We start from the raw sequence: 16,242 nt of genomic DNA, 5'->3' as shown, positions 1-16,242 counted from the left end.
GAGGTGTGTATGATCGGTTGTGAGAAGGACGCAACAAGTTGGCCAGCCACTACCGACGTGCTCTACATCTGTGCCGACGTTGAAAATCAAGAACTGGGATGCCTTATTGTATTTTCAGTGCTTCTGACTCGAATAGACATGGGTTTCTCGAGTGCTTTCTTAGGTGTGTTTACATTTAGAAATAAGTCATTGCTTGAGAATACCTATGCCCCTCCTTTCTTTGCTATAAGGCGCCAAAATCTCCCACTTGAGCATAGAAGGTCAGCAACGGACCAGTGCTGGGAATTACAATCTACCCTTAGCCAACGCAGAATATAAGCCTGGTAGGCGACGAAGTGTGAGCGTGGACGAGGACTGCTCACCCACGAACACTAAGGAAAAATTCTTACGATCTTATTTCGACGAATTTGTGAACTGGAATACGAGGTGATAACCGACAGAACGACAGCCACCCATTGCGTCCGCGCACGCCCAGAAGGGGTGCATTTGTGCTGGCTTGTTATGCGCTCTAACGCACGTTTCCTCTTTCCGTGTTTACTTTGGCTCCCTCTGTTTTGGTTCAAGCCTGGGGCCAACTCTTTTTCCTGAGGGCGGCAATGCCATGAAGCTTTTCCGAATTTGCTTTTCAACGTTCTCTGCATAATGCCGCCTGCCCGCGCCCTTATCACTATCAGTTAAATTTGAGACGCGACCAAGCTTCTCTGGAAGTGTAATACCGACTAGAAATAGTTGTTATATTCAAAAAAGTCGGTGTCTCAGGCGCCTTACCTCGAAAGTTCTTCGTCACGAGAGTGACGAGCATTCTGTTCCTGACACCCATCCTGTGCACTTCCTGCTGTTGCCTCCGCCTACTTATTTTCTGTTTGGGACATAGGTTTTCCCCATAAATCGTTTGAATTTATCGTCAACCTGATCGTCGTCTGTATGACCGTGCCTGTCGCCAAGACCATCCACGTGAAAGTAGCAGAGCTCGAGCATTGTACAATTCATAAATGCAGAGCTTAACATGCTTAACGTAGCGTTACCGCTTCGTAAGCCAGAACACATCTCGCGTCTCGAAGGGAGCCGGTGAAAGTCCCTTCCTTTCTTTCTTGGCGTAACATTTCATGAAATATCGTAAGTTAAGCCTCACTCTAACTTTGCCAGTGAGGGCAAATTGCAGTCCCGATGTTGAAATTTGGTGAACGAACCACTTAATTGCAATCACAACACTTCCAGCTCATTTCCACTTCCTCTTTTTTTAAGCAAGGGCTAAGTGCGATCAAAATAAATCGCTATGAACGTTGGCGATGATTGGTTCCGTGTCTCATAGTCAATAGGTCTGCGTCAGTGTAGGTGTGGTTAATGTTTGCGATGTGTTATGTTTTTTTTTTTGTACAATATGAGCCATTCTGGTGTTAACCTCCTTTGTCTGACCGGCCCTACTTTTCAAACCTTGATGCTCTGGCTTGCTTATCGCATATTTTGTATTTCACATTTCAGTAGCAATTTATTTATTAATATCTTATTTGACAGGTTGTAGAAGATGACTCTTAAAAATTGGTTTAGTATGCGACACTTATCTGTTATCAAGCCAACCCTTGTGAAATTCTCGAAATTTTTGCACCATTAACATCACCGGCTAGTAAGCATTGGGTCCAGTAAACAAGCCGTTGCTCCTGACACCGTTTCTGTTATTTTCTGAGCAAGAAGGCAATCGGAGTAAGCGATACCACTTTCAGGCAGTAACCTCTTTTGAGTAAGATCAGTGTAAAAGAAAAAGTCAACGAAACAAGATCAACCATCAGGGTTAAATTAATCGCGAGAAGTACAACTAAAACACGAGCACAATAATACAAAAAAAAAGCTGCGAGATAAGGAACACAAGCAGAAGAGTTTATTAAGGCTTCTACAGAGCGATGATCGTGCTGTCAGAGTGAGCATAAGCTTCAATAGTATCGAATCTTCCGCACCAAAGATCGTAACTTGCTGCTCACGTTTCAGTTGTCTTATTCGTGCTTGATTGGACGCGGATAGTACAAAAATCGGTTGACGATGTTCCGTGTATACATAGTTTCATAATGAATATTATGCAGGCTCTTTTTATTTTTAGTTGAAAAGCATGCCGATATGAGCTAACAGTGTTCAGTTTCTGATGCGCAGTGCCTTTTAGGTTATACGTTTTTGCACGTCGAAGGAAGTGTGTGAGATATGAGTCACACAGTATTGGAGAACAACATATTAATTTTGATGACCTTGTGCTTTTAAAGAGCAGCTAAATGCCAGTGCGCGTTAGCTTTGCATTTTTCCTGTAAGATATGGCGATTGTTGCCAATGTCACCGAACACGTCACCGTTCGTTGAGGAGGCCAGTGTCGTAGATATGAGTGTGTCACTGCGACGGATGCTTTGACCTGGCGTCCATCACCTTTCACGGCCTTGCATGCTAATCCCAACGACTTTAAGCTGTCCCTTGAGACTCCCATTCAAAACCTGGTGGGTGAAAGCAACATTGCTTTGTTTACGAAAAAAAAAAGAATGTTTTCGCCAAGAGAGAGAGAGAGAAAAGAAAACATCGACAGGACTTCGACAGAGCTGTTAGCGTCGGCGCTGACGTGTCACCCCGGGAATTCGCCACGGGCTTCTCGGTCGCCTAACACTGGGCGATCAGTACTTTCTCGTAACGCGTGTGTCTCCTTAAGTGCCGTCGTCATCGCTGTTCGGGACCTCCTTAAGGAGGTGCGAGAAAGTAGTCTCCCCTGAGGAAAAGAAAAACGAAAAGGGAAGGAAAAAGTGAGGAGGGAGCCACGGAAACGAGGCGGCGCCGCCTGGTTAAACTTAGAAAGCGGACCGCTCTTGAAGCGAATGTCTGGTGCGGCGGCAGCAGTGGTCGCGCGGTGAGAGGTGGTTGGGCGGGCGGCGGTGTGTGCGTGAGAACGATTTTAAACCGCCGGGGGGACCATGCCAGCAGCGTGGATTCCCGGACCACTCTCGCTGGCTGGCATACTCGCAGACGCGACGGCGCCGTGACTCTGACCCCGTGTCGTATTCCGCTTAGCGCGATGCATTTCGAGATGGGCTGCTGCTGCATCCTGAAATAGAACCGAGAAAACTAAGAGAAACAAATGTTGTCTGAGAGTGAGCACGCGTCACGCAGGCATTAATGTGGGCTGCTCGTCGTTGTGTCAGTGGGCGACGAGCTGGAATGCGAGGTTATTTATGTAGATGCTCTCTGACCGCTTCTTGATATGAACTGGCCAGCTTCGCACTGCGCGTACCGTAAGCCGGCGCAGTAATGCTCGGCTCTTAACCAAGAGAGTTCATTCACCAACCGTGCTCCGCGTGGGATAGTTCTTCCTTTACAAATACGCCAATGCACTCGTACACTTTAGCCTTTTATGTATGCAATTTTAACTAATATTAAATTAACAAATTTTTGCTAGTGAAAGCAAAACTAAGGGCTACGAAGCGCGAGTTATAACGAAGAGCTGCGGATAAGTGTCAATCACAAGGCTGTCTGCAAACATGCACCAAATTTTTATTAGGCACTCGTTTTGCATCTAGGACCCATAAAAATGCCACAGCCGCGACCGAGATCAAACGATAGCCTAGGGCTCAACAGCCGATCGCCTAGCCACCATAACGGGAAGATTTAAGTAAATTTTCGCGTGAGGCCAAATGAAGGGAAGTATAGGCGGTTTGTTTCGCTTTAGAACAGGTGCATCGAAAGGCGGAGGACTAAAGCAGGAACGTGTGGATCCTAAATTACGAATTTGTGAGGACGATTGAAAGCCAGATGGGTTTTTAATAACATGCCAACGTTGTCCGTTTTTTACAAATGGTACATGGAAAAAATTTTCCAGGCTGGTGGTCAAGCTGGAAGTGCAGCTTTATTAAAAAAAAAAAAAATATGCAGAACAGTGGATTTCCTTCTGTAGAACGTTGTGGTGCTGTTGCATCGCTATCGCTTTCCTCCACCTCGTGATGAGGGATAAAGGTGAGGGAAGGTATTTTCCTCACCTTGTGTGCGAGAGAATTCGCGTGTTTGCCCTCCCGAACTTTGCAATGCCATGGTATACAAGATTACTCCTGGAAATGAGGAAGCCGCGCGGCCTGTTTATAGTTGACGAAGGTTGCATTTTACAATTTGAGGAGTCGATAGGGCGGCCTGGTCCTCAACTTTACCATGTACTGCGTCTGGGGCACACTGAGCCAAATTTGTTAGCACTGAAAAAACTTCACAAGCTTTCAGCGGGTTGCAAGGATTCATTCAAGAACCAACACTGTGTCGTCCATCACCGCCCTCCTCCTCCCCCTTCAACCTTTTCTCAGCTCCATCCGCCCTTCTTTCCTTGTCGGTTCTTGCTCGAGAAATCAACAGCGTGGTAAATGTGAAGTGGCAGACCGTGCAAAGTTGAAAATAAATTGAATAAGTTCTTTGCTCCGTGCCCCCCTCTACAGAGGCTGACATATTTCTTTAACAACAAGGTAAACTGTATGCAGAGAATAAGAGACACACGAATCTCATTTCACGAGGAACATTAGTTTTTGTTTTCAAGTATGAAATGTTGCCGCTGCAGTTGAAACATCGTATGTTCGGCGAAGTCCCAGCAGAGTCAACAAAAAGTAGGGAAATCGCAAAGTAGAGTTTAAGAACAAAGGCGTGAGCCTTCACTGCCATTCTTCTCTCAGCGGAAAGAATGTATTGTACCCTCGCCCAACGAATCAGAAGACGCCTTTTTAGGTTCAAAACATGAGCCTGCAGATGACTGCTGTGTAATGACGACACGGTCTCTGGATGAACGAAAGAGCGTCTGCTGAGAAGCTAAGGGAAAGGGAGAAGCTCTGAGGTTACATGCGTTGTCATTCTCCTGCTCGCGAAGGTTTCAAGACTCGGCGATTTGGACGGCGTCCAATGAATGCGTTCCGGCTGACAGCACCTCACCGCCGGGCGGTCACAGGCCTCCCAGGCATCGCGCGTCGGTCCGGGAGACCCAGCACGCTTGGCTGTTGCGACTCGCGCGCCGGTGTCAGAGCTGCGGAGGGATGAGTGTGCAGCGAAGTGCCCCAGAAACCTACCCAGCCCACAACATTCCGCGCGTCACCCTATTTCAAGAGCGAATGAGGGGGCCCCTGGGCGATAGAACGTGACACCAAGGTCAGGCTCGGAGGGAGGTCACCGAAGGTTGTATTTAATTCTTTGTTCCGAGCAATTCAAAATGCAAAGAAACACAACGCAACGCGATAAGCTGGTTTGCATCCAGGAAAAAGATTATCAGTCGAATGTTTTCAGCACATTCTGCGTAAGTGACCGCAATGGCCCAAACGAAATTTAATAGCGCTTGCTTTTGAGCTCGCAGGTTGATATATCTGATTTAAGAACATATGCGAGGAACGACAGCAGACAATAGACGACAAAATACAGGAGAGACAATTCATGCAGTTGTCCTGCCTGTCTGTTGTCGTCTTTGTCGCGCGTTACACATATTCCGAAGCCCATAAGAAGTGCTGCAGAATAGACTTTTGTGTTTGCTGCAAAGATCCGACGCTCTCTCAAAGAAGTATAGCTGTCTGTATGCACTTGAGAGCTAAGTGTCATTGGTGAAAATATATTTCAGTTATTGAGCTCCTGAGGTCATTTGGGATTGCTGATTTTGAGGGATTAGAAATTTAAAGATAGAGAGAATAAACAATGGATAATGCACACATTATCTATTAGGTTCTGTTAACGACAAGTAGCTTATGCAGCAATTCATAGTATACCGAGTTATTTCTCTGGCATACTTTTTAACCTTTCGTTATGCTTATCGCAACATCGATCTCCTGTATTTTCTATGTGAAAGGAACATGAGAAATATTTTCAATACGCTCTTAGCCAAGTCTTGTGAAAGAGTAAAATCTCCAAATGTGTCGATAAGAAAAATATTTGTTTGGCGCATAATCGGCAATACCAAAGTTTACTGCGAGAAAAGCTGGTACGGTCGTCTTCAGGATAAGGGTCTCAATGACAGCCCGTTGTTTCTTTGAAGATGAAAGTGGTCAAAATATTTCACCCTCATAATACGACAGCGAAAATAAACACGTATTTTGACCTGGATGCATTAAAAAACCACCACGCATTAAAGGCCCACCGGCAAGGCTGTTGATACTGGGTGATGTACATTTCAACTGTACATGCTATGTCTCTATGCAAGTATAAGTCCACTAGTAAGTTCTTAGCAGTGGACTGGCATGCTTTTATGTTTGTCCTGTCCATTGCCGCAGGAGAACGGAAGCCAAAATCATAAATAGGCGGGCTAGAACGATTACTGCCTAGTGTGCGCCATCTGCACGAATTCACTCTAGCCTCCACATAATAGTTCCTCAGTCTCCCACAAGATGACGCCGCTACTATTACCACGCTCCCGAGGCGGTCTCCGGCAAGTTTATTTCGAGAACAGACAACAGCGGGGCGAACAACAGGTCTGGAGCTTTGACCCAGATTCGAAATTAAACCCTTGTCCTGTCTTCGCATTGGCACCGCCGCGCATTCTTTGTAGCCAAGGGTATCAAGTCAGAGAATGCCATTATTGCGCTCGTGCAAAACAGCCACGAACGGCCGGAGGAGTGCAGCCAACTTTTGACTAGCACCAGTCGGATGTTAGCCGCATGGTGTAGTTTGTTCCGCGCAAGCGGCTAACGGATAACCGAAGTGCATTCTTCTTAGGCTAACTATAGCAAGCATGATGGTGATTGCGTTGGCTATCAGTTTTTTTGCAGTAATTATTGTGGTACATTTTTTAAATGGCATGTTTAATAACCTTGTTTTATCCGCTGTATAACACCTATTTTATGTTTTCTATGGACACTCAATGCAAATAAACGAATTATGGTGCATCTTTACTTATCGTAAACAATTAGACAACTGTTCCTGCACCGGGGTAACAAAGCGATCTGCGGGAAAGGCATGTAATACCTACAAATGAAATAATTCAACAAGTTTGTCTTTCGTTAAAAAATGAAGAGAGCTGCAACACTGTATTTGAAGGGTATCCTTTTACTTTAATAGAAACGAAGGAGTAGACTGGATGGCAGTTGCGTACAGCTCGGGCTACATCGCTTAGCCTGTAGAAAGAGGGTCGGAGCGCGTGAATAGCGGAGGAAGCGAGAATACAGGCGGGATAAGTCAAACTTCACAGTTCGCTGAAGCCCACTGAGTTCGAGAAACACAGAAACAGTTTCCTGCAGAATGCTTCCGCCTAAACCACACAAGGGATGGCAGGATTGCATTTAAGCAACATTCTACACTGAGAACTTCAAAATTTCACCTGCGCTGCGACTAGGAACAAGAACAGAGAAGGTAGGACAAGGACAAGCGCTTGTTCTTCTCTCTGTTCTTGTTCTTGTTCCTAGTCGCAGCGCTGGTGAAATTTTGAAGATGTACCAACTAGCTCAAACCACGATTTTTCTCTACACTGAGAGTAATAATGATCTGCGCAATCAAATGATTCACGACACTTTTGAGATGCAAAATGCAGAAATAGGCCTGAGTTGGAAATCGTAGAGACACGTGTTGTGCGTAACCTACAACTGCGGCAGAAGCAAGCTGCTATTTTGGGGACTATCTTTCAAAATTTGCTTCAATAATCGGGATTTGCAAAATATTTTCAGCCATGAGAACCACCTACATAGTAAAATGAAAGCATGAGAGACGAACTGCAAGTTACAGAAGCTTCAAAGGCTTGGTGTCCACCGTATGTGTTTCGAATGCAAAGAATTAGATGCATTTTAGGTGGCGAACGTAGCATGCGCAATCAGAAGAGCAGTTAATTCGTCTGCCATGCCCTCCGTCAAAAGTTTCAGGCAGCCTAGCCGACTGTATGTAACGTGACCAAGTACTGCTTATACGTCACAGGCCCTAGAGGCGCGGCTTTTGAAACAAGCACACCAGCACTGCCTCTAGCACAGACTCGCGTTTCTACCTTAGGACACTAGGCCGAACCAACACCGTATTTGCGGGTAATTAATTTCTTCGTTTAAAGTCTACGATAAGTCGTTCTACCGACAGCGTTGGGGAAATAGGCATACTTATAGGGGCCACCCTTGCCGCTTATTGCACAACTGTTGATACTTGATCATTCGACGAAACAGCAGTTACTTATAGGTGCACACACTAAAGGTGCATTCGCTACGCATGGCGCTGAAAAATGAAAAACGTCCAGAGCTAGATCGAAAAAGGAATTCAATTGCCAACTGTTCTTTTTTGTTTTTACAGTCCAATGTCACCCACTGTTAAGCATAACAAATAGCGGCGGATGCTCTGACCAGGTGTTCCGCATGTAATTTATGCAGAACCTCTAAAATATTACCTTTCGACGCTGACTTGCAATGAGTAATTGGCTATTCGGTAGTCGCAATCAACGGGGGTTCGCAGGCTTTTCGTGCACGCCATGTTGTATTCTGCTTGCATTCCAGAAATAAGAGCAATTATTTGGCGCGGAAGACGGAAGAGCTTAGAAGGTAAGCTCTTCCGCCTTCCGTGCCAAATAATTATTTTATTTCTGGAATAACGTGCGACTGAAATGCGCAGTGAAGCAACTAGGCCTTTTGCTTTGCCAAGACGCACTTCGACCAGTCTTTCCTGGTTGCTAGATTTGTACCCGGCTGCGAGAATACTCAGGTTCAAATTTCTCCTCTCTACACTTCCGGGGAGTCAGTTTTGACAGCAAGAGGAAGTGTCCCGCTGTCTTTTATTTCTCGCAGCAGGTTTGAAGCAATCTTGGAGTTAGAGCTGGAGTGCGCGAGCAGAGCGGGACATCGGCCAATTTTCGCGACGTCAGCTTCATTGCCGGCCGACAGCTTGAAGCCTTGCATTTCCGAGATTCCGAGGATCACTTTCGAGCGCGACTTAGCGTCCATAGGTAAGCTCACTGGCTCCCATCTACACGTGTCATAACAGCAGAGAAAGGTAACCACGTGTGAAAGCAAGAAGCTTGTTCGTCTCTGATCCCGTGATTAAAGTTTTGAGGGTTATTCAGTTGCCTTCCTTCCGCCCATTGCAACAACGGTAACTGCTTTATAGAGGGTGTCTTTGAGAAAGCATATGATTGAACTAGTAGGCTGCAAACGTCATGGATGCCTCGAGGGCCAGCATGACATTGCGATTTTTCGTTTTACTCAATCCTATCCTTATCGGCCGCCGTATACGATTGGCACGTCTCAGAGGTAGCGAGGATATTGCGCCACTCGCGCCAGTGGCACTCTTAAAGTAAATATATGAGGAAATTAATCAATTCTCTCCCCTCGTGCATTACATGCAAAGCGTAACTGCAAGAAAAAGCTCCCCGTGAACAGCTTGATGGGCTCGCAGCACCCGATTCGCAGCAGCGGCAGCACAAATTACGAAAGGCAAACAAGAAAAGTCAATATACAGAACACTAAAAAAAGTACCACCGAATAAGGGTTATTAAATTAGTTGAAACACTCCACACGTCAGGAAAAAGTTAATATTACAAACAATAGAAGCAATAAGATGCAAAATATAAGATGTGAAGCTTACAATTTATAAAGCTTAAAAAGCGAGAGCTGGCTGGCGTCAGCTAGTTCTCGCGCGCATCCAGCGAGCTAGCTGATGACGGCGCGGAGGTTGACAGTCGTTTCCTTCTTGTTATCAGTGATTCTGCCTTAATGGCATGGCCGCGAGCTGACTTGGACTTGCTATCTGCCATTAGCCATCTGGAAGCCCACGCTGAAACCGTACCCCGACAGTTTTCTCAGTATCTTTCCTCCTCTTGTATGCGCAACTGATCCTGTACAAGAAAAACTCGACCAACGGTGACCGAGCCTACTCCCAGTCGTGCCTTGACATCTGGTCATTCGTGATTAACACGTACTCTAGCGCGAGCGCTCCACGCCTATTATTGGCCAAAACTTCTTACCATCATCCACCGCTACGTCAGAGGTTGCCGTGAGTGCCAGCGCCACAAGTGACCTCCCCTCTAGCCCGCGGTGTTGCTCCAACCAATTGCACTTGTGGACCCATTCTTTGTATATTCGGCAGGCAATAATTGGATCATAGTCGCAACTGACTATTTGAGACAATATGCGGAAACCAAGGCAGTGTTGCACGGCACATGGTCTTAAATGCTCCGCATCGTTTTAGGACACGCGCCCCGTCCTACGAAATTATTGATGGAGGTATGGCTTTTAGAGCGAGTCTCATGCACAAGGTGATTCATTTGGGCACAAGCCATCACAAGACTACTGCCTACCAAATGCAGTCAAATGGGCTCACCGTACGCCTCAACAAAACCACAGAGGACATGACCGCTATCTACGTAGACGTACAGAAGAAGACTTGGGATGAGATCCTCTCACACGTGACATTTTTATTTATTTATTTATTTATTTATTTATTTATTTATTTATTTATTTATTTATTTATTTATTTATTTATTTATTTATTTATTTATTGATACTGCAGGCCAATAAACTAGCCCTAGCAGGAGGGGCAATACAGTAAAAAGTGTGACAATGCAAAACAACAACAAACACTAACGAAAACAACATTCGCATATAACGCGGCCCTACATGGAATCACTCACCTTACACCGTTTCGCCTCGTTTATGGGTGTTATATGCAAACAACGTTCGATGCCTTGCTTCTGTGCACAATGGTCCACCAGGCGCTCCCGCCGTACGGCGAGGAGGTTTGCCCAGCACGCCGACGAAGCCCGCCAACTCACCCATATGTACAGTCTTTGTCAAAAATATGCAGCCAAAGAAGTTTGCTTCTCAGCATGTAGCGGTGCTCTTAAGCATATTTGACAGTCCTAAGCTTGGCAGGGTTCAAGACTTAAATTCCTCCCCCCTTCGTGATATTAGGGTCCTGAGTATGCAAGAGGAGCCGCACTGCAGGGCTCAGAAGCAGACCCCTTGGACTGTATACTTTTGACAATGACTGTACATTAAACGGCAACAGCGTACGGATGCAGGCCGCTGCAGGAAAGGACACCGACACGTCTAGTACCAGCACAATGACCAAGTGTGGGTGTGGACGCCTATCCGTCGCCAAGGCTTGTCGGTGAAACTCCTATACTGCTATTTTGTACCCTAAAAAGGGATGTGCTCTTATATGTCACTTATAAAGTTTTTATAAAGATGTGCGGATGTCACTTATAAAGTTTTGCCCGACGGTGCTGTGAGTTTGTTCTGTTCTATTACTCCCTCTAGTTAGCTCGCAGCGCTCTAATGTTTTTCAGCTTTTCATTTCGAGAGGGGGTGAATAATGCCACCTGGTATGCCCAGGTGGCACCTAAACACAAGGAAGTTGAGGATTCATGCAGTCTGTTAGCCAGAACGCCACTTGTGAAAGATGCTCGTTCCTTTGTTCCATGAAATTATGCAAGCTCAAGGCATACAGCTGAACGAAAATCCAGTACTGATTTCCTGATTATGTGCAGAGACCGAACGGGGCCTTTCGATAACGTGCATAAGCTACTTAAACCTAACTCAAATGCATTAAGCTAATCGGCAGTTAGTTAAAAAAAGTTCTGCTACTTTTCCCTGTTTTATATTACACTCATATGTGTTTGCGGGGAAAGATGAAAGACCACATATTATTAAGGATAACAAATACAACAGAGTCTGCAAGCATTGTACAGGGCTCGAAAACTAAAAACAACAAATCACAAATAAAAAAAAACACACACACACACACGCACATGTCGCGCAGTTCACTGTCCGCTCAGCACGCACAAGGCTTTCCACGGTTGAACAGCAGCTTTTAAGCGGAGGATTATTAATGGAACGTATGAAAATCATTTCCTGTGGTTTTCGGCAGAACTCGGAGCGGCGTTCGCGGAAAGGATGCTGCCAGAATAGGCCCTTCAGCAGCTGAGGTTCGTCATTCTTGCCGGCGCTGACGAAGCGCAAACGACTTAGAAGGATCGCACGAAAACATTACTCATCCCAATTTTCTGAGAAAAACGAAGGCGAACGCTTAGACGAAGCACCCGAGTCATCAATTCCAGCTACAGCTTGATTGATAGTTCCTGCCTGTAAAGCGTATTTCTGTTTTAACTTGTGTGTAGTGCACCAGAGCCCACTTTCAATAACATGCGAACGAACAATTACTTATTAGCCGAGAGATTGAGCTTAGGTACCAACAGAGAACAGATTTAAGGGCTCAGAAAGTGTCTTGCTAAGCAGATAAGTCACATATGAGTGAAAGAAAAATGTTGCCTTAAGGGATTCGTTCGTAAACCTGAAGGAACTATCTCCTCATCGCTCCAAGTTCACTAATTTCAGAAGATACCTTCCGGATGCGCGCCTTGTGAGGTTGCGCTTAGATTATCCTTAGTTCCTAGTTTCTTTGGTTTTAAAAAAATGTTACCATCTTTAACGCTCGGCGGCACAGTGCTTTAACGTTAGTAACCATCACAGAGGGCTTGAGCTTTACATGCACTTCATATTTGCTTCGACTGCATGCTTGGTTCAGTCCCCTGGTTTTTTTCACATAAAGAGCCAATAAAAATAAATACGCACCACCAATCAATTGCGAGAAAAGGGTAAATATAGTGATAAAGAAGGAGTCGACATGAGGCAGCTAATGTCAACGGGAACTGATATCCGTATTTTGCCACAATGGCTTTAGATAAAGTCTGCCGCTTGGTCAGTTCAGTTCAGTTTCAGTTTATTTCCCACAACAAGTACAGGGCATATACGAGGTGTGGTGAGGGTGACGGGATAAAAGCTGCGTCAAGCGCAGCTTGACTGGCCCCGTCTCCACTAACATGTCAGCAAGCACGCAGTTCGGAAGTACATAAACTATGCATTAATACTACCGTAGAAGAAAGCGACAGCGTTTATTGTATTATCGCCAAGAATGAATGCTTTAGAAAGACAGCGAAGACAGAAAAATATTATATACTTGGTGAAAAAGATTCCGCAAGCCAGTATTCGGCTTCGAGAGCTTCCTGCTAAAAAAGACATTAAGTTCGCGGCAATAGAATTTGTGGAACGTAGGCATTTATGCAATACAGAAGTTTGGTTGGGTACTAAAATGCTAGATTAAATGTTGGCTGCCAAACAAGGTAGCTACTATTAATGCTAAACCTGACGATACTTAAGCGATGATTCGGAATACTCAGGGCACCGTGAGCATTGAGACTATTGAGACTGCTGTTTCTAGACCCCAAGCGCTCATTATATGCACGCGCACACCAAATGATGCACTAAAATTTGATGAATTTTGTTTTCATTTAGTTGCAAAAGTAGACTGAATCGAATAATCTGCAGATGGAACATATTTCATTGGGATCGCAGTAAAGGGCGAGCAAAAATAGGCGAGCTTCCAATACTGTGAGTGACAGCTCGTAAAATAAAGGTATTTACAAAACTGGAAAACGATTCCTGGATACGCTGGCTTTCGTTGGTGTGCGAAGTAACTTAACTATGCCGTTTGCAGCTGCTTCCCTCCCCATGAAGAGAAGAACAAAACAGCATGGCAAACCGTTTTTTTTTCCTGACAGACTTGGTAATAAGCAAATCAATTTACAACTTGTGCCTTTTAGGAATCGAATTATTTACGCCGACTCTGAGGCACGTTTAGCACGTCATGATTTGGTGTACCAATTTTGATGACATTCCTAAAAGGCTCTTTATTTTTGTTATTGCGTTACTTTTTGCGTTTTGCATTTGCAGCACTTGCATACTTAAACGCGGCCACCTTCTTCGTCGCTAAATTGTTGTCGTTTGTAGTGTGGAAAAGTTTACTGGAAGCAGCTAATGGTACTTTAAGTTGGCGCTATTTTTCCTCTTAACGAAGTTTTCTTCCTATTTGTGAAGTCTCCACACCGAACGCTTTCGGAATGTGACCTCGGAATTTAGACTGTTTTTCTATCGGTGTTTACGGCCATATTAAACGATGGTTTGGCATATCTTAGTAAAATAGTTTTAAAAAATGCACTTTGCACTAAGTAACTGCCAGACATACTATCCGGAATGAGGATTAGGACAAATGAGGCTTTTTATGACATTTGTGAAGACATTTCGCAGCTATCTGTTAAAGCGTTTAAATCAGCTCTAAAATTTTCAAAGACTCTATCACTGGTGGCGACATGTAATTAGAAAGCCATGTTTTATACACGTTTAATTTGTATTGGAGAACTTGTTGAGTGCTCTCAAAAAAATTTTCGTAGACAGCACTGCGAAGCACGTTGCATGGGAAACATTATTCTTCTGTGAGCCCGAACCTTTAGCGCAATGCCCTGCAATGGAAAATGAAAATTTTACAGGCTGCTGAGCTGTGCTGCGTCGACTTTTGAATCGCATGCTTGCGATTACTATTTCTAAGGAGTACTTCTCCTGCCCCGTTTCAATTCCCCCCTCCAATTTTTGACGAAGTACGTTGATTATAAACTGAAAGTATTTTTGGCGAAAAACACATTTATTTACTGTAACTTGGGGAAAAGCGTTTTGCTCGTGGTCACGCCATTGGGTAACTCGAATAACACAGAACCACAATTTCAGTAAATTACATTCAACTTTCTTTTTTATGCTCTCGTCTTTCTGGTAATATTACAAGAAGCCGCCATTTCGAGAAAAATTGTTGCAATTTAGATAGTGACATGTTTCTTGAATCTGAACGATAAGAACTTCAGTAAAGTTATAGTGCGATATAAATGTGGATGTGGGCACTCTTATGGGGGTGTGTCTCTGAAAGATGTTTCCATTATTACTTGCACTGCACGAATGCTGACGCTATTCGCTCGATGTTTCCTACAGAAATCCTAAGACACGCAGAAGCTAAATTCTATCTCCTTCACCATCTGACATTTTTCCCATGCACTTCATAATGCACCTCCGCATTGCGTGAAAGCATGTCAGCAATCAACTCAAACCGCGGACTGTGTTTCTTCACGTCAGAATGGCTGCCACAACATAATTTTCATGATTATAAAGCGCCGAGAAAAGAAAACACAGTAAATACATGAGAACAATTTGGACTCGAGTACATCACAGTACGTCGATGTAAGCAAAACACGCGCAGCGAATAAGCAGTATTCGAACAAGCAACCACGTTTACGAAGTCGCGTGCGTTCATATTTTTCCTGTTCGTCAGAAAAAAACCATACATCATATCTTCCGTATTCGTTTGGAGGTAAGTACGGACTGGCGACAAGCAGACCCATTACGCCTGTTAATGATTTTGATAACAAATAAAGAAAGTGAAGGGAGTGATAGAGAAAAAAAACAAGATAAAAACAAAGAAAGGAAAAAAACGGATGAAATGGAAAACTGAAACGAAAATACTAGAAAAAATTTGGGTATGTAAAAAAACACTCCGACAAAGGGAAAAACGAATAAAGGGAGAAATTATGAACAAATCACCAAAGAGGTACAGAGCGGCAAAAAAATAAAGAGCGAAGGAAAGAATTAAAGAAAGGAGGAAAGAAAAATGCAGAAGAAAGCGAAAGAAGGAAGGAAACAAGAGACAAAAGAAAGCAATAGGGCGTTTTTTTTTCTCTTCTTTCTTCCAAAAGACGTCGGCACCAGCTAGCGATCCACAAAGCTCCTCTCGGAGTCAGCGCCATATTAGGGCTCGGGACCCCCTCTCCACCTCTCTTTTTTTCTTTACGCGCGTGCGGCAGCCCTCCTTTCCTCTCGCTGTGCCCCACCCCCGATCCCTTTCCCTTCCGTGCGCTGCGGCAGCTCGGTCCCTCCTCTCCCGTCCGGCGTCTATTCTCGGCCTCGCGAGGCATCCTGCTCGTCGACCCGACAACTGTGGCTGGTGGGAACCGTGTAAGAACGCAGCGGGCTAGAAAGCTGCGCGCGCTTGGCTATTTCGGACGGTTTGAGTACGCGCTGGACTCCGACGACGGGCGCTCGAGGGTTTACTTTTACTGCACCAAGTTTCGCTCCTCCGGACGTTTATGATGACGTCACGACAAGCTCCGCTCCGCCGCCCCCGCGCTGAGGCCGAGCGAGAAGCGGCTCCATGGTTGACGCAAGCTAGCCAGACTAGCGTCACTTAACCACGGACAGCGTCCTTATGCGAATAAAGCTCAAGGTGGACGGTCAACCACGAAGAGTGACGTAACCTCGTAAGTCTAGGGAACTAAAATGTTTACAGCTTTCGCTATCGTAGCTGCGTTCACTGCAATAGCATAGCGTTGCCTTTTCGGCTCTGCAGTCAGCCCCTTCAAAGCGAGGAGGTAGCGGTAAGCACTTATAGTTTTCAAACTGAATTATCATACTACAAATGACTTCTCTCGTTACTGAG

General features: G+C 45.0%; 1 protein-coding gene across 10 annotated transcripts in view; it reads right to left on the bottom strand.

Moving 5' to 3' along the window:
- Positions 1–16,242, bottom strand: part of LOC149372623 (uncharacterized) — a 517,038-nt gene that overhangs the window by 4,356 nt on the left and 496,440 nt on the right. The gene's annotated exons all lie outside the window — the stretch shown is intronic.

This window comes from Amblyomma mixtum, chromosome 1 (assembly GCF_055824585.1).
Source record: "Amblyomma mixtum isolate Tamu chromosome 1, ASM5582458v1, whole genome shotgun sequence".
Lineage (NCBI taxonomy): Eukaryota > Metazoa > Arthropoda > Arachnida > Ixodida > Ixodidae > Amblyomma > Amblyomma mixtum.
Note: the sequence above shows the minus strand (reverse complement) of the source record. Positions and strands in the feature narration are given on the sequence as shown.